The following is an 8,479-nucleotide window of genomic DNA, read 5'->3' on the forward strand; positions in this document are numbered from 1 at the left end:
GACTTGTCAAGTTATTGGGTGGCAAGTAAATATTAGCTTCTTTTACAAAGCAAGTAAACAGGCAGAAGAAATTTAGCAACTTGTCCAAAGTTACACAGGAAAGTTAGTCGCAAAGCAGGGACTAGAATATCTGCCCACTCTGTGCTACAAAGAGGATATTGCATTTCCTCTCCAGAAAACTTGGAAAATTCCACGGGGGCTTCATCTATGTTTTTCTTGTAATAAACTCTGGTACAGAAATGGGTAACAGTCAGTCAGTTTTGCTGAACAAGTGTTTGGAACAGAATCAAATTTAGGATAGATTTCCAGACAATTAAAAGAGCATTTTAATGGAAAATGCAGTTAAAACAATACTCAGGCTTTCTGGAAGGTGGGAGAATTTTATAAACGCTTTTCTATGTTTTGTATCTCACATTAAATTATGTTCTACAAAAAAATATCAATATGTCTTTAACAGAATGGAAAACATGTAGACACAAGCATGAGGACTAAGAATTTTCCATGAAGCTTGGCCCCCCACTGCAGAACAGATTGTGAGCTTTAGTACAGTGCCAAATGCCAACTTGCAGCCCATGGGCTGAGACTGTAGCACACGGCTCAGCAGGTCTACGGAAGCCACTCTATTTATACCTGAAATTCTAATGGTAAGAGTGAGTTGCAGTCCGTGAAAAAAACATGGCAATCCACAGAAAACATGGGGAGTCTCCTGAGGGCCCCTTAGTTTAACACCCCCCGCCTCAACACACACACTTTGGAATCACCATTCTTCTTTAAGACTGTCAGTTTCAAAGCAACGCCTACCCAACTTTTTCAAATTACCTGATTATCAAATCATCATATCAAATTATCAAATTATCAAACTATCAAATTACCATATTTAAAATATGGTAAAACTTTATCTTTAGAATACTAACAAGTCATACTGTCACCTACCAAATATGAAGCACAGAAGATAAAACTTTGCATTAAATTAATCTCTGAATCTTGCCTATCTTTGCTAATGTGAACATTATACTAGTTGGCAGAGATGGAATACCATGTCCTCCTTTTTCTCAAAAATTGCTATTTTACAGAAGAAAACAAAATATTCTTAGTGTCTGACTTCAGGTTTTGGTTGTTTTTTGTTTTAGTTTTTGGTGGGTTTTTTTTTGTTTTGGTTTGGTTTGGTTTTTTTTGCCAGACAAATGCAAATACGTTGATGTCAAATACACCAAGAGCTGACTGAGTAGATAAAAGTGGCTATTAGTTCTATATTGAAAACCATTAAACAGTTTATTCTATGAAGAGGCTGTTTAGGCCTCTACAGACAATTTGATGCTTGATAATAGCCTAGAGCTGTGATTGTTTTGTAATATCTTACTCTTGCTCTTTTCCTTCTGCATAATTGTTTTTCAAAAAAATTAGGTTTGAACAGTGACACTAAGAGAACTTCTGCACATTGCTTCCTCAGTTTACATAATATTAATCTTACGTGACACTATTCAACTGAAAATATTCCCACATTTCCATAAGCTAGAAGCTTGAAGAATGGCCTCTTTATCAGGTATTTTATTCAGCAAGGAAGTTCACCAGCAAACTCTACTGGTATTTTTCTTACCTATAAAAATGTACTTTCAGTCAGAAAGATACTATTTAAGTTCTAATCATACATACTGGCTAGAAAGAGATAACCAAAATTTTTAGCCATGGAAGTGATTTATCAAATAAGAAAAGACTCACTGAGCAAAAATAACAGAAAACTTAAGTTTCTAACAGAAATGTATTGCTATTTCTGCCTCTGGAAAGGAAATAACAATTCTGGCTTGCCCTCCTCTTCTTCTCCAAAGATTTTATTTTTTTTTTTTCTATTCTACAGGCTCTAATTTTAACAAACATACGCTCTGAGAACAAAACACAAAGGATATTTTGACAGCAGACAGGCTGTAAGTGGCATTTAGTCTATTTTCAGCATGAATTTAAAATAGCCTTTTCATTTTATGTAAATTGTGGCATAAATTAATCAAATTACATGTTTATTACATTAGCATCGCAAAGTTTTAATCAAGACAGTCTTATTGCATTGGATATATAGTTTAAAAAAAAAAAAAAAGGCTTGTACGTTCCCAAACCTGCCAACCTTTTAATGCAGATGGTTACTGTCATCCATCTGCAAAAACTGACGGTCACATCAAGATTTTACTTCCCTGGTTTTCCTTCATATCAGTGTGGAGAAAGACAGTAAAATTGAAATGAATCTTTAATGCAAACTGGGCATTGTGGTGAACCCAACATGATGTTTTTAAACAAATGTCTTTTAAAAGTCTTTCAGCTGAGACAGGTGACTTTAAGATTAAATTCATGCATCCCACAAAGACAGACTTGGCTGATTAGAGCACCGCTCTTCAAGATTCGAACAATTGAGTTCAGATCACCAAAGACTCCTTAAAAAGATCAACACTATATCCACAAAGTAACCCAGCTGCCACTTAGATAACTTCAAAACACACAACTTCAGATATTCTTCTCCATGACTACCCAAAGTGGAAGTGCCCTAGTGTAAACAGACCTAACACCGCCTACTTGCATGGTTGACCAGGTGCCTGACAGTTTTTCCTGGGCATGTGTAGAACCTGCTAATTGCGTGCTGAAAAGCATCAAAGGCTTTTCTTTGACATGAGGTAACCCATGTAGAATAAAGGTAGCACATTAAGTATCTAATTCTTAAGTGTAGTTCTTGTAACAACAGTCCACACTCCCCCTTCAAATATTTTCATGTTCACTAGTCAAGCTCCCATGAGAACTGAAGTTCCCGCAAATCCTGCTCTTGACCAGACCTGCATCTCTCCTGGTTAGTGGTCCAGGATCTATTTCAAAATGGAGCTGGGGAAAAGGTAAACAATGCAAAGTTTTTATGGGGAGGACAGGAGAAAGATTGTGCGGGGGAAGAAAAAGGAGTAGGATTTTATCAGAATGATTAAAATGATCATCTGGGATGGATACTGATCACTGGTTTGCTGTACTACAGAGATGCCAGTTTACATTCTGTACTAGAAAAGAAGAAACTGAGCTTGAGGTACATCCCACTGGCACAGGTGGTAAAAACGTAAAGGTTGGATGTCACTGCATCTTCTTGGCTACAGTACAAGAAAAGGCTGATCTGACCTATGTGTCTAACTGTAGAAAATAGTCATTGCAGAGAACCCCATCTGAAGTAACCTGAAGTTACATGCCTCACAAATTCATATCCAGAGAGTGATTTACCTAGAGCCTTGAGATAGTTTTTGGGTCCTGTTGTACTCACAATAAACATGCTGGCACCGGGATTACATCTGCAACAATGTTTTAAGCAAGTATCAAGAATTAGACACAAGAGGTAACTAGAAGCGATAAGAAACAATTTCTAGTGTTATCCCTTGATTGCAACTATGTCACTGTTTCCAGGCTGAATTAGATCAGTTTAGATCTGCTCTAATTTAAATTTAATACAGGGTAATTGCATGTAATTTAAATGCAGGGTTCAGAAAATTCTGAGGGACAGTGGGCCAACCTGTTATTTTCTTTTCACATGCTTACAGGTGCTGTGGTGGAAGCAACTTAGTACAAGCCAAGAGATGCTCTTTCTCCCCAAGACAGGAAGCTGTGAATTATCATCAGTGTATTCACCTCTTTGTGAAGCAGGGACTTCCGTTGGATTCAGAACTCCATGGGAACCAAGATGTTGTGGTTCCTCCTACTAGTTTCGCTGGGCAACATTCAAAGTCTCTGCTGCAAATTCCTAGTTTATGCTGATCTGCTTGTACTGACCCTAAAACCTTTTAGTGTCCTCCCAAGTCAGGCAGCACATCTGAGCTGAGGCGGAACAACAGCTGTGTCTCGCACCCACGTTGTGCGGTAACTCAAAGGACGCCAAGCCTGGTCCCACCGTGCTGCCCTGTGAGCTGCGGCCCAGGACTGCTCGAGAGTCGGCTGCATGTGCTGCAACCTCAGCCAGGGTATTAGCGCCGGCTTGAGGCTTTACTTCACTATCCTTACAGACAGATCCTAAGCCTCCTAAAGCAGGGCTTAAACGGGAGTTTTAGACGGAGATCAGCAGCATTTAGTTCCTCAAAACTGATACACAGCTGTTACTTCACACCGAAGACGCTTTTGTTTCTCTTAAGTTAAAAACCTCCGGGGCAACAGCGTTCGGCCTGGGCTGAGAAGCCCCGCCATGACCCAGGCCGTGGTTCCGCCCCTGACTGACAGGGAAAGCGATCGAGCAACCGAGGAGCCCTTCAGTAAGGCAGAGGGGCCGCCCCCTCACTCCCGACGGCAGAGGCCCGGGGGCCACCGGCCGTCCCTCCCGTTCCGGGGGAGGGGCAACATGGCGGCCGCCTCTCAGCGCTCGCCTGTGGTCAACCGCCCTCCCGCCTCAGGAAAGGGTCACGTGCGCCAGCTCCACCAATAGGCGGCGGCGCCCTTGCCGCGGGTCTCGCGACAGCGGCGCGGCGGTATATAAGGGGGCGTGAGGGAGAGCGCCTCCTCTTTCCCCGCCGCTGAGGTGAGGTGGCTCGCTAAGGGGTACCGCAAGGCGCCCCGGCGTCCCGACGGGCGGGGTGTGGGGTTGGCTCGGGACCTCTTCGTGTCTTCCCTTCACATCTTGCCCTCTCGGCGCCTGGCGGTGGCCCGAGGAGTCAACACAGGGGGATAGAGCATATTTCCCTCACAGAAACCCAGTGCGGAGCCCACCCCTCCGCTCTGCATCCTGTCGTGAGGCACAGGCGGGCCCCGTCCCTTCCCCATTCCCGGCCCCGCCTCGCTGCTCCGGGCTGACTTCTCTCTCTCTTTCCCCTCTCGCAGTGCGTAGCCTGGGCCGCACTCGCCCCCATGGCGGCCACCCGACGGGGAGGGAGGCGGCAGACAGCGCCCCGAGGTACCGTCAAGGCCTTTCAATGTCCCCCCCGAAGGCTTTGGCCGCTGGCCTGCCGCAGAAGGTGATGCACAGTAGGCCTCGCCAGTGGGGAGCGCTGGGGATCGGGAGTCGTGCCTTTAAACGCCCATAGGTAAGAGGGCATAAAGACCTTGTCGCATCTCTCACAGACTGGGGCTAGTTGGATAAGTCTTTGGGCTTCAGAAGCGGAGGGCTTTGAGTCCTGAGGCTTTGTACCACTTGGAATATATCTGAGGGTACTGTTCTGTATCACCGTGATACAAAGAAGTATTTGTGTACATTTGTACCTTTCTGTTCTTTTCTAAATTACGGGCATTGAGCTGCACAGACCTTAAACGTGATTCAGTGCAATGCTTTCTTTTTGTGTAGGCTACATCAAGAAAATTACAGTTATAACCTGCAATGTTTGGGGTACTGAATGCTCTAGGCACTTATGGTCAAATGGACTTAATCTTTCAAACGAAAGTCACTGATTACATTAGGCCTTTGCCCCAGCCTTCTAGTATGTCTGTAACAGTGACTTTTGATGTCTCTCTTGGTTGAGTTATGTATAATTTGTTACAGGGTATATATAAGTAGGCACAAGGTAGCAATAAAATGACTGGTAAAGATCAGTCTGTTAAATCTAGAAATTTACAGCTTACTTCAGGGTAGCATCAACACTAAGCAATTAAGGCTTAATAAACTTTCCATTCTTTCTGATTAGTAGTATATTTTAACATATGTTTTATGTAGTTTAAAAGGGTTGTTTAGAAAATCTTTTCAACAGCTTGAACCAATTACTACTTTTTGCCCTGGGTCTTGATTTGATAATAAACTTTACATAAATAACTTCTGCAACTTTGTAGAATATGCTTTAAGAAGGTCTGTAATTAGACATAATATAAATTACATTATTATTTAGTAATTTTTGTCTGTTTTGTGCTGTTTAGGGGTCCCACTTAACAACTCCATGTTTGAAATATTATAGATATGGATGATCACACTAAATTAGAAGCAATGCTCAGGACTTCTTAGGAATGAATAATACCTGCTGATAGAAGGTAAGTATGCTCTAATGTAATGACAATTGCAGATCATTTAAAATCTTAATTTTTGATTATTCACAAATTTCAAGTAAATTGTAATACCTCTTTTGAGTAAATGGTAAGTTCAGATCATCTTAGTAAGAAAAAACTGATGCTATAACCTACTTCCCGTTTATGCTTTGCCCTCTCTAAGTGCTGTAACCCTACTCCCCTTTTATGCTTTGCCCTCTTAAGTCTGGCGGTGTCTTAAGTGGCCAACACAGAGGGGTATAAAAGTTCTCTCTCAAACCCAGAGGTGAGGTTGAAACTCTTCTTTGGATCATGCTGAGAGGAACACATTCATGAAACTACTGAACTTTAGGAAATTACCAAATCAACTCTGTTGCATTCAAAATAGCTTGTAGGTAGGTTTTGAACTGTCTTCTGATTATCACCTTATAAATAAGAGTCTTAGTATCAGTTTCATGTAAATCTTATTTTCCAGGTTTCTCAAGTGTGTTGATGGTTCATGAACCTTTGTGAAATATCTTGAGTGAAAACAGTTCCTTGCAAATTGATTGATCTCCAGGTATGTAGCGTAAAAAGGATTATCAGATGTTAGTGGTTAGATTGTTTTCTATATCTAGAGAAGTTTAAATTATTCCTTACCTGAAAACTAAAATAAAAAAAAAGGAAAACCAAACCTAAAATTAGTTTGGGCTAGTGGAAGCCTGTGTGGAAATTGTTAGAACTGTTACCTAGATTTAGCCAATCTAAATTGGAAAAGATCTGAGGAAAGTTTGTAGCTATAATAGCTATTGGATCCATTTACTCTAATGTGGATGGACCTCTGGAATGGAATCTGTGCTAATCATATGGGAAAGGAAAATCCTGTCCTGTGCAAATGAAAAATTTGTATTAAGAAATGGCTGACTTAAGGGTTAGGGTCATGTAGCATGTTCATACAGCTCAACCTTAGGCTAGTTACCTTTCTTGTGTGTGCAACACTGACTGCAAACTTCTTTTACAGGGAGGAAACCAGCATGTGCACGGGGTTGGAACTGATATTAAACATCAGCTTGTGATTTGATGAGAGGATGATTTATGAATCTGTACTAGATGACTCCAGTTGCCTGTAATGTCTTGAAAGTGAAATTTGAGACAAGCAGTGGCTAAAACTACATGCCTTCAAAGATCATGTTTAAACAGGAACCTTGCTGTTTGTTGAAACTGGGGTTTCTTAACAAACTGCTGTAGTTTATTTCTCTGTCTGTGTGGATTAATTGAAATAAAACATGAAAATGCTACCAGAAGTTTGTGTGTTCTGAAGTTTTCTCATTTAGGTACTTCCTGTGTGAAGGATTTGTTTCATGGATGTGAATACTTATATATTGTCATGTGGAAACCTTCTGTTGCCATGTGCAAATTTAATGTTTAATTTTCAAATCTATTGAAAATGTCCCTCTTAACCGTCATCTCTTATTCTGATCATCTGGTCATAGTTCTCTGAAGTCTTTTAGAATGTAGAAGCACTTCTAAGATTAACTGGCCAACTTTTAAGTCATTTCATTAGGCTGTATCTATTATTTTCATGTTCTCCAACTAGTTGAAAGATTGTCTGAAACTTTAAAGACCAAATATTATTCCATCCTTAGCAAGAATCCCATTACCTGTCTGTTTCAAATAAGCCAAAAAGAAAAGGTTGCAATATCCCATGTAATTAAAAAAAAAAAAGTGTGAAGATCCTTGAAGAGCAAGATCAATATTGTTGGGCAATTGGAAGGTTGTATGTGCTTTTCAGTTGCTTATGTCTAAGTAAATATTAACATTTATTCCTCAATGGTAGATTCTAACATGAAGTGATTTAAGTGCATCCTATTGCTAGCAATGCTTCTTTAGAATGCACAGACAAGAATATAAAATACAGTTACAAGTAACTGCCAGCCAGCCTAGACAGGAAAGTGAGTTAGTGTGGATTTAGGACCAAACTTTTAAATACTTGGTGAGATTTAACCTCCATCTAGTCAGGAAGTGTTTCTTGTTATCTTTGATTAAACATCTGCCAAACAGGGTGAGTAGTGATAATTATATTTGTAGCCTGCTAGGCTCACCTAAGTGTTTCTCTTCCTCTGGACTTGTGTTTTAATAAAAGCTGAAACTAAATTTGAAGGGCATACAGAAGTACTTTATATTAAATCTGACAACTGTCTAGTTCCAGTTATGAGAAACAATGAATCATTTTCCCCACAAGCCTTGTCAGTTATTTTGTAGAGTTCTGTCCTCAGCGGTCGTGCCCAAGGATGAAGTTTTAGTCTATTCAGTCTTGCCTTACCTGAGTGCGGTTTCACATCTATCCATGCTGCCCTGTGCAGGTTTTCTAAATCTTGCTTCTCTTGTGTTCAACACTAGTTGATGGTCTTGAGCACAGATGATTTCTAAATGCTGTCTGCTGTTGCCCTGAACTAGTAAGCTTGTTTCCATTTGATAGTTTGGACTGATATTTTTGGTGAGATTTCTACACTTCCAGAACTTTCTGAAGGGAGTAGAAGCTATTCTAGAATCA

General features: G+C 40.6%; 1 long non-coding RNA gene and 1 other non-coding gene across 3 annotated transcripts; both read left to right on the top strand.

Annotated features, from left to right (window-relative positions):
• Nucleotides 1–4,388: 4,388 nt before the first annotated feature.
• Nucleotides 4,389–7,229, top strand: LOC134516588 (uncharacterized). Of its 2 annotated transcripts, XR_010071369.1 has the most exons (5): nt 4,389–4,519; nt 4,819–5,021; nt 5,842–5,952; nt 6,422–6,505; nt 6,947–7,229. It is a non-coding gene; the product is annotated as an uncharacterized LOC134516588 (long non-coding RNA). The 2 variants fall into 2 exon arrangements; XR_010071368.1 differs by lacking the exon at nt 4,389–4,519 and having other exon boundaries at nt 4,526–5,021.
• LOC134516774 (small nucleolar RNA SNORA26) lies at nt 6,159–6,276 on the top strand. The gene has a single exon (XR_010071429.1). It is a non-coding gene; the product is annotated as a small nucleolar RNA SNORA26 (small nucleolar RNA).
• Nucleotides 7,230–8,479: the final 1,250 nt, after the last annotated feature.

This window comes from Chroicocephalus ridibundus, chromosome 5 (assembly GCF_963924245.1).
Source record: "Chroicocephalus ridibundus chromosome 5, bChrRid1.1, whole genome shotgun sequence".
NCBI classification, from domain to species: Eukaryota; Metazoa; Chordata; class Aves; order Charadriiformes; family Laridae; genus Chroicocephalus; species Chroicocephalus ridibundus.